Below are 17,594 nucleotides of genomic sequence, written 5' to 3'. Positions count from 1 at the left end.
AATACACAGGTTCCAAAAAGGAAAAGGAGTATGTCAAGGCTGTATATGGTCGCCCTGCTTATTTAGCTTATATACAGAGTACATCATGAGAAACGCTGGGCTGGATGAAGCACAATCTGGATCAAAATTGCTGGGAGAAATATTAAAACCCCAGATATGCAGACAAAACCACCTTTGTGGCAGAAAGTGAAGAAGAACTAAAGAGCCTGTTGATGAAAGTGAAAGAAGAGAGTGAAAAACTTGGTTTAAAGTTCAACACTCAGAAAACTAAGGTCATGGCATCCCATCCCATCACTTCATGGCAAGTAGATGGGGAAAGTGGACAGTGGCTGACTTTATTGGTTTGGGCTCCAAAATCGCTGCAGATGGTGATTGCAGGCATGAAATTAAAGATGCTTACTCCTTGGAAGGAAAGTTATGACCAAACTAGACAGCATAGTAAGAAGCAGAAGCATTACTTTGTCAACAAAGATCCGTCTAGTCAAGGTTATGTTTTTTCCAGTAGTCATGTGTGGTGTGACAGTTGGACTATAAAGGAAGCTGAGCGCCGAAGAATTGATGCTTTTGAACTGTGGCATTGGAGCAGACTCTTGACTCCCTTGGACTGCAAGGAGATGCAACCAGTCCATCCTAAAGGAGATCAGTCTTGGGTGTTCATTGGAAGGACTGATGTTGAAGCTGAAAATCCAATATTTTGGCCACCGGATTCAAAGAGCTGACTCATTTGAAAAGACCCTGATGTTGCAAAAGATTGAAGGCAGGAAAAGGGGATGACAGAGGGTGAAATGGTTAGGTGGCATCACCAACTCAATGGACATGAGTTTGGGCAGACTCCGGGAGTTGATGATGGACAGGGAGGCCTGGCGTGCTGCGGTTCATGGGGTCGAAAATAGTCAGACACGACTGAGCGACTGAATTGAACTGAACTCAAATAGGTCATTTCAGAGAGTTGAGTAGAATTTCCTCTTCTATACAATAGGTCCTTAGTAGTTATCTATCTTATATATATTAGTGTGTACACATCAATCCCAGTGTCACAATTCATCCGTCCCATCTACCCCCTGGAACCATAAGATAATTTTCTACATTGTGACTCTCTTCCTGTTTGTAAATAAGTTCATGTGTACTATTTTTTGATATTCCACATATCAGTAATATCATATGTTTTTGTCTTTCTCTGTCAATGTACTTCACTTGGTATGACAATATCCAGGTCCATCCATATTCCTTCTGGTAGCATTATTTTGTTCCTTCCTATGGCTGAGTAACATTACATTCTATATCTGCACTACATCTTTGCCCATTTCTCTGTTGATGGACATTTAGGTTACTTCCATGTTGTAAACGGCTATCGTAAATGGTGCTGCAATGAACACTGCTATGCTTAGTTGCTTAATCCTGCCTGACTCTTTGCGACCACATGGATTGTAGCATGTCAGGCACCTCTGTCCATGGGGGTAGACCCCGTGGACAATAATAGGCAAGAAGATTGGAGTGGATTGCCATTCCCTCCTCCAGGGGATCTTCCCAACCCAAGCATCGGACCCAGGACTCAACACTGCAGGCGGATTCTTTACCATCTGAGCCACCAGGGAAGCCCTGATGAAGCAAGGAACCCTGAGGTGCATGTATCTTTACAAAGTATGATTTTCTCTTTTATATATCCAGGGGATTGCAGCTTTTTAAAAGATACAGATAAAAAACTGCCCAGGAAAAGGCATATAGGGCAGAGTCAAAGGAAATGTGAGACATGGAACTTTGGTTTCCTCTTCCCAGGGTGTCATGGGCAGCTCTGTGTTCCCAGCACCGATGTGTATGCAGTGAGCACTTGCATACACAGGAGCTCACTCCAGGCTCCATGCCCAGAGTTTTTAGTGGGGCTCCATCGCCGAGGAATGACTGAGGGTCCATACAGCTGATCTCAGGCTCAAACCTCTCTAGAGGTGTAGCAGATATTGCATGACCAAAACCCCCATCCTGAATCACATCATTCTTGTGGCCCAAAGTTTTTTCTCTAAATCACACTGTTGACATCTCTATCAGGCTGGCCCAAGACCCTCACAAAAACAAAAGGACTTTTCTCAGCATTAACCTTTGACACCTTTAATCACCCTTACTCAGAGGAAACAGCCTATGTGTTTAGAGAGGGGCTCCCAGGAAACAAGGACAAAGTCCAGACTTCTCTTTGAATGAGGCCGAGCCCTTCACTACACAGCCGGGTGGCTGGTTTTCCTTGACCAGGCTCCCTCGTTGTAACTTCACAATAAGAAAATGTGAAGTGACAAACATTTGTAAAGCATTTATCTTCTTCTGGTCTCTCTCTGATTTTTTTTTTCTTTTTTGCATTATCTTCATTAATTCTAATGCAACTCCATGAGGTAGACACTAGTTTGAATGACATTATGGAGAGAAGTGAAATAAGGCTTGCCTAAAGATTACTACCTCACGATTGCACTCATCTCACAGGGTAGTAAAGTAGTTCTCAAAATTCTCCAAGCAAGGCTTCAGCAATATGTGAACCGTGAAATTCCAGATGTTCAAGCTTGTTTTAAAAATGCAGAGGGACCAGAGATCAAATTTCCAAAATCCACTGGATCTTTGAAAAAGCAAGAGAGTTCCAGAAAAATATATTTCTGCTTCATTGACTATGCCAAAGCCTTCGACTATGTGGATCACAATAAACTGAGGAAAATTCTGAAAGAGATGGGAATAACAGTCCACCTGACCTGCCTCTTGAGAAACCTGTATGCAGGTAAGGAAGCAGCAGTTAGAACTGGACAGGGAAAAACAGACTGGTTCCAAATAAGAAAAGGAGTATGTCAAGGCTGTATATCGTCACCCTGCTTATTTATCTTAGATGCAGAGTACATCATGAGAAACACTGGGCTAAAAGAAACACAAGTTGGAATCAAGATTGCCGGGAGAAAGATCAATAATCATAGATTTGCAGATGACACCACTCTTATGGCAGAAAGTGAAGAGGAACTAAAAAATCTCTTGATGAAAGTGAAAGAGGAGAGTGAAAAAGTTGGCTTGAAGCTCAAGATTCAGAAAACTAAGATCATGGCATGTGGTCCCATCACCTCATGGAAAAGAGACGGGGAAACAGTGGAAACAGTGTCAGACTTTATTTTTGGCGGCTCCAGAATCACTGTGGATGGTGACTGCAGCCATGAAATTAAAAGACGCTTACTGCTTGGAAGGAAAGTTATGACCAACATAGATACCATATTAAAAAGCAGAGACATTATTTTGCCAACAAAAGTCCATCTGGTCAAGGCAATGGTTTTTCCAGTGGTCATGTATGGATGTGAGAGTTGGACTGTGAAGAAAGCTGAGCACTGAAAAATCGATGCTTTTGAACTGTGGTGTTGGAGATGACTCTTGAGAGTCCCTTGGACTACAAGGAGATCCAACCAGTCCATCCTAAAGGAGATCAGTGCTGGGTGTTCATTGGAAGGACTGATGCTGAAGCTGAGACTCCAGTCCTTTGACCACCTCATGTGAAGAGTTGACTCATTGAAAATGACCCTGATAATGGGAGGGATTGGGGGCAGGAGGAGAAGGGGACAACAGAGGATGAGATGGCTGGATGGCATCACCAACGTGATGTGCATGAATTTGAGTAAACTCCGGGAGTTGGTGATGGACAAGGAGGCCTGGCATGCTGCGATTCATGGGATCGCAAAGGTTGGACATTACTGAGTGACTGAACTGAACTGACTGATAAATATTAATAGCAACATAGGGACACATACTACTAAAGTTATAGTGAATAGAGAAAGACATAGAATATAGTAGGAAGAAGTGAAAGTATGGGAAGTCAGCAATGGTAGTAAAGTAATGGGCAGTATTGCATTGTGAGGAAGCAAGGTTGTCAAAGTTTCTTGTAATACTAAGAAGGAGCCAGATGTGAGGAATTAGCTTAATTTGTATACCAGAGACTACCAGAAAATTTAAGTTCCTAAAAATATTATGATGCTAAAACCCACAGTTTAGACAGAGAATAGGATAGGGTAGGATATATAGACATTCAAAACTCATCATTGTTTAATGCATCAGGCACTCAAGGAACACCTTCACGGAAGTTTTTCTCTATTGCTCAACCTACAGGCCCCAGCGTGGAGAAAGAGATAGCTCTACTCCACAGGCAGTTGAACCCTACTTTTATGGCCTCGTGGCTTTCCTTAAGAAGCATTCGATGCAGCAGGTTTCCTCCATCCCACTCCATCTGGCTGACTCCCCACGGTCAACAGGAGTCCTCACCCTGGGATCATTCTGCAATCCCCATGGCTCTAGCTCCCAGCTTCCGTGGACACCAGTGGACTTACAACCCTGTCCGAGGTATGAAAGGCAGCAGCATGGCTTGTCTATGTGGATCTCACTCCGTTCAGACGGTCACAGGTTAGTTAGTTCACTCCCCAACAGCTTCAAATGACTCCCCAATTCCAGTGGACGCCCATGGACGTGGGATCTCTCCCCTGCGCATCAACTCCCTCAGTCCCAGGTGCAGGCTGGTCCCACATGCTTTTCTCCTTCTTTCCCCTTCCTCCTTGTCCCTTCTTTCCTTTCTCCTACTGAGTTTTGTGTGGATCCGAATATTCCACCTCAGTAGTCAGGCCGTCCTGCCAGTATTCACCTGGTCTTCTGTGAGAACTGCTACGTCTTTAGAAGTCTTGATGAAAAAAAAAAAAAGAAAGAAGTTCTTGATGCATTGGAGGAGAGAGGTGTACCCACTTCCACCTACCCCTCTGTCATCTTGTCCACCCCTTTTGTGGATGTATTAGAAACCAGTTTCCCTTTCTATTAAGTAACATTGTCATCAACACACATCTTTAACTTTTGCTTTTTGAGGAGAACACAGGTAAGTTCCATTCTCTTCAGTTGAGTCAGTCATTCAGTCATGTCCGAATATTTGTGACCCCATGGAGTGCGGCACGCTAGGCTTCCCTGTACATTGCCGACACCCAGAGCTTACTCAAACTCATGTCCGTGAGTCGGTATGCCACTCAAAGATGTCCAGTCTCTCAGACATTATTTTTTTTTTTAGATTTCTTATAATTGAGATCGTATTGTATTTTTCTTTGTCTGACTTAGTTTATGTGGTTTAATGCCCTCTAGTTTCATCCATGTTGCAATAATTGGAAGGATTTCTTTCTTTATCTAATGGCTAAATCATATTTACCTATATATGTCATATCACATTGTTTTAATCCATTCACCTGTTGAAAGATACTCAGGTTGTTCCTATACCAAGGCTACTGTGAATGATGCTGCAATGAACATGGGAATACAGATCTCTCTTTGAGACAATGATTTCATTTCCTTTGACTATATATCCAAAAGTGGGATAATGGATCATATAAAAGTTCTTTTTGAAATTTCTTGAGGAACCTCCACAGTATTTTTCCCTGGGAGTTGCACCGGTATACGTCCTTATCAACAGTGCATAAGCATTCCTTTTTCTCCACATCCTCAACAAGATTTGTCATTTCTTACATTATTGGTACTAGCCATTCAAACATGGAAGAGGTGATATCTCTTGTGCTTTTGATCTGCATTCCCTTTGATTATTAGCAATGCTGAGCATCTTGTCATATACCTCTTGACCATCTATATGTCTTATTAGTGGGAAAATGTCTATTCTTTAAAGTTGTAGCATACAAGTGTTTACTATATTCCAATATACAAAACTCTGTTGCCTACCTATATATCAACAATGAACTATCAGAAAGTTGAATAAAGAAAACAAGCCCAATTACTATTGCATCACAAAAAGATAAAACACTTCAAAATAAACTTAAGAAATGTGTTGAAAGATTTTATACAAACTTTAAGATATTGATCTGGAGAATGAAATGGCAACCCACTCCAGTATTCTTGCCTAGAAAATCCCATGGACAAAGGAGCTTGAGCAGACTACTGTCCATGGGGTCGCAAAGTGTCGGGCATGACTGAGCAACTTCTGTTCCCTAATACATTGATAAGAGAAATTTAAAAAGAGCTAAAGATATGTAAAGTTAGGTTGTCTCTTCAATGTGTTTCTTGAGGTAGGATTTGTACTATAACCTTCCCTCTTAGAACTGCTCTTGTTACATACTATAGGATTTAGATCATCATGTTTTCATTGTAATCTGTTTCTAGGAATGTTTAGATTTCCCTTATTTCTTCAGTAACCTGTTTACTATTCAGAAATGTGTTGCTGAACCTCCATATGTTTGTGTTTTTTAAAGTTTTTTTTCCCCTATAATCTATATCTAGTCTCCTAGTGTTGTGGTCAGAGAAAATGCTTGATATAATTTCAATTTCCTTAAATTTACTGAGATTTGATTTATGACTCAAAATGAGGAAAATGTTTCATGTGCACTTGAGAAGAAAGTATATTCTGCATTTCATGGAATATACTGAAGATATCAGTTAGGTCTGTTTGCTCTAATGTTTCCTTATAGGCTTATTTTCCTTATTAATTTTCTGTTTTGTTGATCTGCCCATTGGTATAGGTGCGGTGTTGACATGTCCTAATATTTGTGTGTTACTGTCAATTTCCTCTTTTGTGTCAGTTAGTGTTTTCCTCATGTATTGAGGTGCTCCTATGTTGGCTACATAAATACTTAAAATTGTTTTGCCTTTTTCTTGGACTGACCCTTGATCAGTTGGTAGTGTCCTTTTTTCTCTCTTATAATAGTTCTTATTTTAAGATCTATCTTTTCTAATATGAGAATTGCCAACCCACCTTTCTTTTGATTTCCATTTCCATGGAATATCTTTTTCCATCCTCTCACTTTGAGTCTGTATATGTCTCTAGGACTGAAGTTGGTCTCTTGTAGACAGCATATATATGAGTCTTGTTTTTGTATCCATTCATCCAGTCTGTGTCTTTGATAAGAATGGGAGAAGATAATAGCAAGTAAAACAGCTGATAAAGGATCACTTTCCAAAATACAAGCAGCTCAACAAGTCAGTCATCAAAAGCAAAGGCAAGAGCTGCAAAAATAAACTAGTGAGACCACATCAAACTCAAAATCTTCTGCATAGTAAAAGAAGCCATCAGTAAAATTAAATGGCAACCTATAGAATGAAAAAAAAATTTGCAAATTAGATATTTGGTAAGGACTTCATATCAAATTTATGTAAGAGACTCATGCAACTCAGTAGGAAAAAAATCAAACAACTCAAATTATTAAATGGGGAAAGGAAGAGTAAGTGTTTTGAAAAATCTGAAAATTAGATAGTAGATGGGAGACACTAAGTTTTTCCTTCCAGAACAAAACTCTACGTCTTCCTGGCAGTGCTTCCTTTATTTCCAATTACCTGTTTGGTGATTAAAGTTCACCGTATACATCCTTCACTCAATACCAATCACTGTACACTGAGCTATGTGTGCTCAGAATAGCCCTACTAACTATAAAAAACTAATCATTGCTTACTTAATCTGAGGCATCTAAAATCTAAGGTGATTTTCAGAGTTTTCCACTCCATTGTTTTCTACACTCTATTTCAAAATTGAAACACCTACTAAGGAGTGAGTAGGGGACCTCGATAATACATGAGTAGAAAGTCATTTAAAACTGGGAACATTACTGGATTACAATTTGGTGGACTGTATTTTTACTAATACTATTGTAATTTTGTTCCCTTTAATTCTCTGATATACTAGGTTGATATTTATTTAAAATAGTAATATAGCCACTATGGAGAACAGGGTGAAGATTCCTTAAAAAACTAGAAATATAACTGCCATATGACCAAGCAATCCCACTGCTGGGCATACACACCGAGGAAACCTGACTGAAAGAGACACGTGCACCCCAATGTTCATTGCTGCACTGTTTATAATAGCCAGGACATGGAAACAACCCAGATTCCCATCAGCAGACAAATGATGAGAAATCTGTGGAACATATACACAACGGCTTATTACTCAGCCTGTGAAAAGAATATATTTAAATCAATTCTAAAGAGAAAGATGAAACTGGAGCCTATTTTACACAGTGAATTAAGCCAGGAAGAACAACACCAATACAGTATACTGGCATATATATATGGACTTTAGAAAGATGTTAATGATAAGCCTGTATGTGAGACAGCAAAAGACACAAAGATGTATAGAAGAGTCTTTTGGATTCGGTGGTAGAGGCGAGGGTGGGCTGACTAGGGAGAATGGCATTGAACCATGTATATTATCACATGTGACACAAATCACGAGTCCAGGTTCGATGCATGATCAAGGGTGCCTGGGGCTGGTGCACTGGGATGACCCAGAAGGATGGGATGAGAAGGGAGGTGGGAGTGGAGTTCAGAATGGGGAGCACATGTACACCCATGGTTTATTCCTGTCAATGTATGGCAAAACCAATACAATATTGTAAAGTAATTAGTCTCCAGTTAAAATAAGAAAACAAAATAAAATAGTAATACCAACATAGAGACACATAGCCCTCAAGTCAGAGTAGATTGAGAAAGACAAAGCTTATGAGGCAGGAGGTGAAATCACAGAAAATTAGAAATGGTATTAAATGAAGGGGCAGTATTGCCTAGAAAGAAAGCAGAGTTCTCTCCTTTTTTGGAGACAACATGAAAAAGCCAGATGGGAGCCCACCAGCTTAAACTGTATACCAGAAACTTCACCAGAAGGAAAATGAAGTTCATAAAAGTATGCTGATGCTGAACGCCAAAATCCAGACAGTAAGCGAATAGTAGATACTGAAAACTACTCAGAGATTTAGACATGGAAGCAAATATGCTAATGAGCATCAGAAAAATGAAAGCTCAAAAGGGTCTGAAAAGTTAACCGTAAAGAGACTTGGAAGTCTGATCAAAGAATAAGAGAATCAAATTAGACAACCAAAATAGAGACTTGTGCACATGATAGAACCAGAGAATGCTCAGGAGAGAAAGTTTCGGACCTAGTGGACCAGTGAACAGAAGCCTCCAGCATCAGGAACAGAAACCCTGAACAGAACTCATGACTGTGCGCTTCTGGGAACAGCCTTAGTTTCAAAGTTTGGGCGCTATACCTCCTAAAAGTGAACGCAGACAAGGATTATAGCTTGCTGTGACACTGAGTCACAGACAAAAGTGTTTGTTAGCTTGCTTTTCTCATTCAACTATAAAGTCAATGAATCACTAACCAAGGATAATTGACACCATCAGTTTGCAGTCAGATCCTCTTTAGTCATAGAATGGACATCTGAACCTGTTATATGATCCCCAATAACAGTTTTAATCATTAAATTTATTGATGTTTAATTGAAGGCTAATTGCTTTACAATACTGTACTGCTTTCGGCCAAACATCAACATGAGTCAGCCATGGGTTTCCCTATGTTGCCTCAGTCTTGAACCTCCTTCCCACCTTGATTCCCATCGGACCCCTTGAAGCTGTTACAGAAAAATATGGAAGGGTTCACATATTTGTGTGTCATCCTTGGGCAGGGGCCATGCTAGTCTTCTCAGTATTATTCCAATTTTTTAATATATATGCTACCAAATAAACACACAAATAACATTTTAACAGAAAAAGTAATCATATGGTTAGTCATCTACCAACAAATGATCAATTACATTAAGAATTAGGGTATTCTGTTATATTTACTGCCACTAATAAAATTGATTTTATAAGGTCCAAAGTTCCATGTAGGAATTAAGCATATATTTATTCATTACACATGTATATATGCACAGAAATATATGCACACAAATACATCTATGTTATACAAGCTATTATTCTCCTTGCCTATTACAATAGGATCTTTAGCTGATGAGAGACAGTCCCAAAAATCTCCAACTTGTATGTCTTCTTTTTGAGAACAACTGCTTTGATTTTCATCACCTAATTTTAAATAACCATTTTATTCTCAGATAACATGCCCATTTAAAGTAACTAAGAGCAGAGAAAACCTAGTAAATGCTGATATCGTATCCTTCATTAAATTACCACTCTTCTAGTAAATTGGAAAAAGAATCATGTTCAGATCTCATTCACCAGGATAAAATCCGTATTCTATCAGTTCTCTTGTCCAGACTCAATTCTTGTTTACTTCAGTCTTAAATTCTGCTTACTTACAAAGGACGGACAGGAAAGTTAATATTAAAATCACGCTTGCAAGAGTCTATGATTTTATGCTTCCGTTGGCCAAAGGTAAGGCCAGGAATCATTTCTGAAATATTACAACACATCAAGGAAGCATGAAGGTCTAGTTCTCCTATCAAAGAGGAGATGTTTGGAGATGGTTCGAAAACTCAGCCCCATGGTTGTCAGGATGTGATCCCGACCAGACAGATGGATTTTCTCCCTGAAACGTCACAGTCAGGAAAGTCCAGGCCGTGTCCGCAGAGCCAGTGACAGGGTCTGGGTGCTGAGCAGGTAAGATTCTTGGATGACCATCTGGAGATTTACCTGCCATTGTCTCGAAGAAACAAATATAATGAGAAGATTAAGGATACATAAAAGTAGAAGAGATGTCATGTTGCCTAGAAGAACACCTAGACCGGAGAACCAGGCCCCCACACTGATAACTGTCAAAGACGTTAATAGTAAGTGTTTTATAGACAGAATAGACAAGTGGATAAAACGAGTGCTCTAGGGTCACTGCTGTTTTTCAGTCAAAGACAAAATGTTTTTCCTGTTAAGCTGAGTCACCACAGCTCCTTGATGTGGTCCTGGTTACACACATGCAGACCGAGAGCCCACAGGCATGTGTGATGTGACATCAGGAAGAGAACAGATGACTGCATTGGTGCCCAGTCACCTCCATCTGCTAAAAACGGGACCAGGGAAAATTTTGCCCTCTCCAAGTCATTCATTTTCATTAACATAACTTGATGATCATAGTGGAGATGAAGGCTATCTCACAGCGTTACTGTGAAACGCAAATTTTAAAATGTGTTAAAGTATTTGGGAAAGTATCAAAGACATGCATGAGGTTACAAAGGTGAGATAGCAGATCCAACGTTCAGTATCCTTTTTCTCATAGTATTTTCTCTGTACTCAATAGTAGCAATCAGTCAGTCATGTATTTACCCAGCATGATGGTAAACCACACAGAACAACTGTACACTTCTTGCCATTTCAGTGTCTAAAATTCAAGCATTAGTCACTGCAGAGTGAAAAAATTAGAAACCCCTAGAGGGCCTCTCTGGTCAGAGTCTGCAGAGTCCTAACATTAAATGTTTTTTTTTTTTTTTTTAATGTTTATCAATATTTATTAACATCTTGATAGCAAACAAAGCAGTCATGCAAAATTTTGACACTTAATTACAAATGGTTACACAAACAGTGATACTTCCTGAAGTGTCACAGTATGATGTACAGGTCATCATCTGAATAGTATTCTCTCTGTTAATGTTGGAATGATGCTTCCCTGGAGTCTCAGAGAGTAAAGACTGCTTGCAATGCAGCAAACCTGGGTTCGTTTAAACTGTCTTAAAAGAATGGCCTAAATACTCTGGCTCAGATTAAGTTCCAAACGTTTGCAGACCACAGAAGTACTTCTGGGAAAATAAAAAAAGCAGAGAGTAACCTACTTCTCCAACTATCTATCTGTGCAGATATCATCATCCATCTAAATTCACACAAAAGGCGCTCCTTCTTCCCCACCCCAGCTACTACAGCACCAACTCCTGCTCAGAGCAACAGGGAAAGAGAAGGCTTCCCTCCACAGGATGGATTTGATAACCTCAGGTGACTAGATCATCTCAGAATGGCTCATGTTTTTATTTAAGGAGGGTCCTGCCTGCTCCTGCTGCTGGTCATGTCAAATCTGCCTCTGTGCCAAGGCAACGTATGCCTGCCTGTGGTCTTGACGTGTTTGGCGTCCCCCTGAAATTCCTTAGAAAAGTGTTTAGCCATGCCTCCAGGCTGTCCCATGACATGCATAACCTTTCCACAATAATGTTCAATGAGTTTGTAAGTACTGTGGTGGTGGTGGTTTAGTTGCTAAGTCGGTTCCAACTCCTGGGACCCCATGGACTCTAGCCCACCAGGCTCCCAGAAGGTACCTTCCTGTAAGTGACTGGGCCATGCTATCCTTTAAACAAGAGGGCTACACCAGCCAAACTTTAACTAACACACTCTCTAGGTTAAAGACGCCGTCAGCTCATAAGGTGTGGAAATTGAAGAAAGGACCAGTTTTGTGAAATCTGAAAGATTCCTAAGAAGTGCAATAACTTTTTCAATTTCCTTTCATTCATTTTCTTTTTTAAATTACCAAAATAAATGATTTTGTGTTTGTCAGCTAGGAATATCATAAAATAATACAATAGACTCAGTGGAATAAACAACAGAAATTTGTTTCCTCACAGCTCTGGGGGCTAGAAGTCCCAAATCAGGGCACCATCAAGGTGAGGTTCTGGTAAGAACTCTTTCTTCCCAGGATGGCTTCTCCATGCATCCTCACAGAGGGTAGGGAGTGGGGAAGAGAGACAGAGGAAAGGACACACAGACACAGAGACAGAAGAGAAAATTCTCTGGTGTTTCACTTCATGGAGACACTAAACCTATTGGATGAGTGTTGCTCCCTAAGAGCTCATTTAACCTTAATGGACTTTGCTGGTGGCTCAGATGATAAAGAATCTGCCCACAATGGGAGAGACATGGGTTCTATTCCTGGTTCTGGAAGATTCCCTGGAGAAGGGAACGGCAAGCCCCACCAGTATTCTTGCCTGAGAAATCCCATTGAAAGAGGAGTCTGGTGGGCTATAAACCATGGCATGCCAATAAGTCGGAATCCTTTTCAAAACAGTGTACTTTGGCAGTTCGGGCTCTAACACATGAATTTGAAGAACACACATTCAGTCCATAATACTACCTGACATAAAGCAGTTTTAGGTGGAAATGCGGAAAAGGAAGCATGTTGACTATCAGGTCCTTCAGTGTCTCTCTGGGCTTTCTTCTACAGGCTCAGAGTAGATAGCCAATAAATGAGAACTGTTCTGCAGTGAGCTGCATGGATGGAACATGTTAAACAAAGCTGAATCCTGGTCACAAAAACGAATACTGGTGATTTTTTTAATGCTACAAATTATTGTTTTAAGATTTGCAGTGAATAGGTTTAGAATTATAGTAGAAGGGGAGTTGACAATTGGAAACAACTATTCTCTTTCTGATGAAGGTATTTGAAAGTTGTATGTTAATTCTTTTAGGCCAATCAAGGAGCACACAGTAGAGCAGATAGATAATAACAGGCACTGCTAAAGGTTTCTATTTAAATTCTTGAAGTTCTTTTTACTCACTAGTTTTTGTTTCATCCTCCATTTTTGGCTGTCCATTTTTTTGCATCTCTTCCAAGTAATCTCTTCAAATGTTCATAATTTCCACTAAAGACTAGTTTTTCTCTATCAAAATGTTAGGTAGATTTTTCTATTCATTATTCTCAGTTCATTCCTTAGTATTTCCTATAACTTTATGCCATGTTTTTCTGACGTACCATTTTGTCACCATAAACAACATTGTATTCTGCACCTGGGATGAACACTAAGCTTTTTGGTGAGCATGTTCAGAGATAAGTCAGAATCATTACTGTATTACTCCTTACAAGGGAATATATTGGCTCTAACCCACTGTAACCGAGATTAAATAGTTAAATATAGGTGCATGCATGCATTCTAAGTCACTTCAGTTGTGTCCAACTGTTTGCAACCCTACTGACTGTAGCCCAACAGGCTGCTCTGTCCATAGGATTCGCCAGGCGAGAGTCCAGGAGTGTGCTGCTGTACACTCTCACAAGGGATGCTCCTCACCAGGGGATCAAACCTGAGTATACTTTATCTCCTGCATTGGCAGAAATGTTCTTTACCACTACCATAAGCTGGGAAGCACCAACTATTGGTAAAAAGTACTATATTTGGTTCAAATACTAAAAAAAAAGATAATGATAAAATAGAGATGGGAAAAGTTGGAACTTAGAAAAGTTAGATGTAAAATAATTTTTATAAAGAATATATAGAAAAAGTAGGAAAAGAATGACTTTCAAACTTTGTGATGCTCCCCTGTTAAGAAAATTACATATCTATCAGACATGTTAGTGTTCTGGTAATGGGTTCATCTACTGAATGCCCAACAATCTTAACTAATTGCCTAATCATTTTCAGGATGAAAAGTATTCCCAGAGTAAACCGGAGTATATCAATGCCACCAACATCTGCCACACCAATTCCCTCCAAGCTTCTGAAGAAAGCGAAAAAGCCCAGCAAATGAACGTGAGTCTTTCACCTGGGTTTTTCATTGGATCAGTTGAGACAGTATGTAGCTTACCAAGCTCCAGATTTTTAGACATAATTAATGGTAACTGTACATGCAAATACGGTGGAAGAACTGTAAGCAGTTGAAGAGAAATTATATTATGCAGTTGATGAAGAATGAATGAAATCATGGGGTGATCTGTAGTAGCAAAATAAATACCAGATCTATAAATTGTCCATGCAGACAAGGTTAGTTCAACCAATGCATGAGACACAGGATTGCAGCCTTTATACTGTACGAAAATAGGAAATGAATGGGAATGTCCATGTGTAAAATATAAGATTATAAAATTCATGAATATGTAAGAAACACACCACAGTTTTGAGTACTCATTGTTACTAGTGACTCATACGTGGAAGTCCTATACTGCACCACTTGAGCCAGCACGTCTGCCTTTCAAGGCTCTCCTGATTCTGCTTCTGCTCTCTGACACCTCTTGCATTCGTCATTCTCAATGACTCCTCTGTCACCTTATATTTTTAATTTGTAAGTCTCGCCCACAATGGCCTATATAACATTCCTTTGCTTCTCATGGCCACAACAATTGTCTCTGTTCTGAGCATAGCACAGTTTACATATCCAGCCTCAATCATTTATGGCAGTTCCAATATTTCAACGTTATAATCTCCCTTACTGAGTTCCTGCATTATCCTTTGTCCTAATATTGTTTAAAATATTTTCACATCAATCCCCCCTTAAATACTATCTTCTCTCTCTACAATTTTCTTAATGATACCAGCAATCTTTTCCTCTGTTAAGCTCATTAATAATGAGGATGATCAAGTAAAGAAAAAGTTCAAAAAGGAGGAGGAGGAGGGATTTTTCAATAAGCTTGAATTTAAATGTTTTTGAGAGTTACTACATGTCCATATGTTTTACTAAGCACTTTATGTGCATTACTATATTTCATCCTATTCAGTTCTCTATACTTTACCTCTAAAACAGTTCATGGCTGCAAAGAAATCAAGCATATTAACTAGAGATCTTCAGCTCCCTGGCATTTTCATGCTCAATTCTACTAGTTAGGTGAACTAGGGGGAAAACCCTCCATTGTGAATCCCACGGATGCTGTTACTAAAGACAACGCTGTGCCATTTTCTGCCCGGACACATGTCAACAAGACAGACTCTTCTGATACCAGCATGGGGGCTGGTGTTGGGATCAACTGAGGAAAGAAAGCCTGTTTAGGAATGTCATGTCTTCTTCATTGTCTCTTTGTTGCAATATCATAAAACAAATTACCAATCGAAAATCAATACGAATGACTTATTTGATTCATTAATACGAAAGAATCACGGGGTGACAATGAAGTGGGCACAGGTAGAATGCCTCTTTCCTGGGTCAGGTACTGCAGGCACATACTGACTTGTCTTAATATACCTAGATTTCTCTCATGCAAATATAAAAACATCAAAGAACTCACTGAGTGGGTGGTAGAATTTCAGAGGAAAAAAGAACATTCTTCATGTTATAAATTAGAACTCATCAGAAGAACTGGTTCCTAAAATAATCCAGAATTTTATTAATTCAGCAAAGTGTGAACTAATAGCTTACATTTTATAATTTTGCAACTTTTACTACCTTCAAAAATCTCTGCATACACATAGGAATAAGCAAAAGTCTTTTAGGTCAACTGCTCTGACCAAAGATCACATGTTACCAAAACCACTGAATTATGATTATTTTAATAAGACTGTTTCTTACGTTTGCTTAGAATGAAGACCTTACTAGGTGGATACTCATGTTTCACTACCTCTGGAATAGTCCTCTGTATTATCTAATTGTGGACCAGCGGATTAAGAATTAAATCCCAGATGCTATCCTATCACATGCCAAAGAGTATATTAAAAAGTCAAACAAAGTTCAAACAATCTTAGAGAGGCGATTCAGCCAGGTGAGCATCCTGCCGAGGGCTTTCTTGATTTGTTCATGAATGAAAGAGGTGACCTCTGTAATGCATAAGGAGTTTTGAAGTCTTTCATTTTGTAAGAAAAAGATTCATGAATTCTATATGCTAGACTGCTACTACATAAAGCAGGAGCCTGGTCATTCAGAGTGATAGATTCTACTGTAAGGAATCAGAATTTCATTGCAATTTTTGACATGTGCATCCTTCCCTGCATTGCACACAATTCCACCAAAAGTTTGCCTCTTCCTGAGCACAGGTGGTTGAAATATTTTCAAGAGTAAGAGAACTAGAGAACAGAATTTCCAAGCTCAGCATTTTTCTCAAAGTATCCCAGGACATCTGCTATTGAAGTTCCCCTTGTCTTCTTTCTCTGTTCTCCTCAAATCAAAGGATGAGAGTGGGAAGGAAGAAAAGAGGAAGGTAAAACTAAACTTGAGTTATGCTTCTACTTTTTAGATTCCTAATTGTTTTCTCAAAAGGTGGCTCCAAAATCCATATCTAGAGAGTTTTATATTTGTATGTCTTCCCCAAATCTTAATTTGATAATTATAAGAGGCAAAGATAAGCAAATACTAATAAAGCGCATAAGAAGTCATTATTTTTTGGGTATGCAGATGGTTCTTCCAGTCAGGTGGAAATTGTCTGAGGATTGCATGTACTGGTCAGGATTCCCAGCAATGGTGTCCAGCAAGGAAGATGTGCTTCATTCTACATTTTATAAAGTGTTCAATGCCTGAGCAGGGATTCCCGTACAGTTGACATGTACACCAAGATCCTGGCATGCTGAATCAGTGACGAGTGCTAAATCCACATCCATTCCATCCAGCTCTGAGATGGTCCTAATGATCTGTTCCATACCAAGCTTCTTTGAAATTTACAGCTTTTTCATGCATGCTCTGTGAAATGGGTCTCCTCTTAAAAAAAAAATAAACACAGACTCTGCAGAGATGTCAAATCTAAGAGGGTAATTTGTTAACATTTCTTATTTTCATTTAATTGAAAATCAAAAGAAATTCTACCCCTACAATTGAGAGAATGAAGCTCCTATTAAAATTTGTCACAAATATCAGAAGCTGGCATTACAAAGAAGACCATTAAGAGATTACATAGAATCACAGAAAATTATTTTGGGTCAAGTTATTAGAATAAAAGTATTAGACAATTTTCATGGTTTTGGCCATGCTACCAAGAAGACTGAATCCTTAGGATCCTTTATGAAAGCCAGCCGCGAACTGTCAGCCAACTATCACAGTGTTACACCAGACAGGATCAGTGCTTCGCACCTTTGTACAAATAGCATGAGGTTTACTGAACTGTCTAAAGATTGTTAGGATGCTGTCTTAGTCCTTCTGGGTTGCTATAACAAAATATCACAGACTTATAACAATGGAAATTTATTTCCACAGTGTGGTCATGCAGGGTCCTTTCTGGTCACACACTTCTT

The 17,594-nt window shown here is 39.4% G+C and overlaps 1 non-coding gene and 1 pseudogene across 1 annotated transcript; one reads left to right on the top strand and one right to left on the bottom strand.

Moving 5' to 3' along the window:
• Positions 1-4,169: 4,169 nt before the first annotated feature.
• LOC136151443 (chorionic somatomammotropin hormone 2-like) lies at positions 4,170-16,937 on the top strand (annotated as a pseudogene).
• On the bottom strand, positions 9,390-9,491 carry LOC136151976 (U6 spliceosomal RNA). Its single transcript, XR_010660138.1, has one exon. It is a non-coding gene; the product is annotated as a U6 spliceosomal RNA (small nuclear RNA).
• Positions 16,938-17,594: the final 657 nt, after the last annotated feature.

Source organism: Muntiacus reevesi, chromosome 20 (assembly GCF_963930625.1).
Source record: "Muntiacus reevesi chromosome 20, mMunRee1.1, whole genome shotgun sequence".
Classification (NCBI taxonomy): Eukaryota; Metazoa; Chordata; class Mammalia; order Artiodactyla; family Cervidae; genus Muntiacus; species Muntiacus reevesi.
Note: the sequence above shows the minus strand (reverse complement) of the source record. Positions and strands in the feature narration are given on the sequence as shown.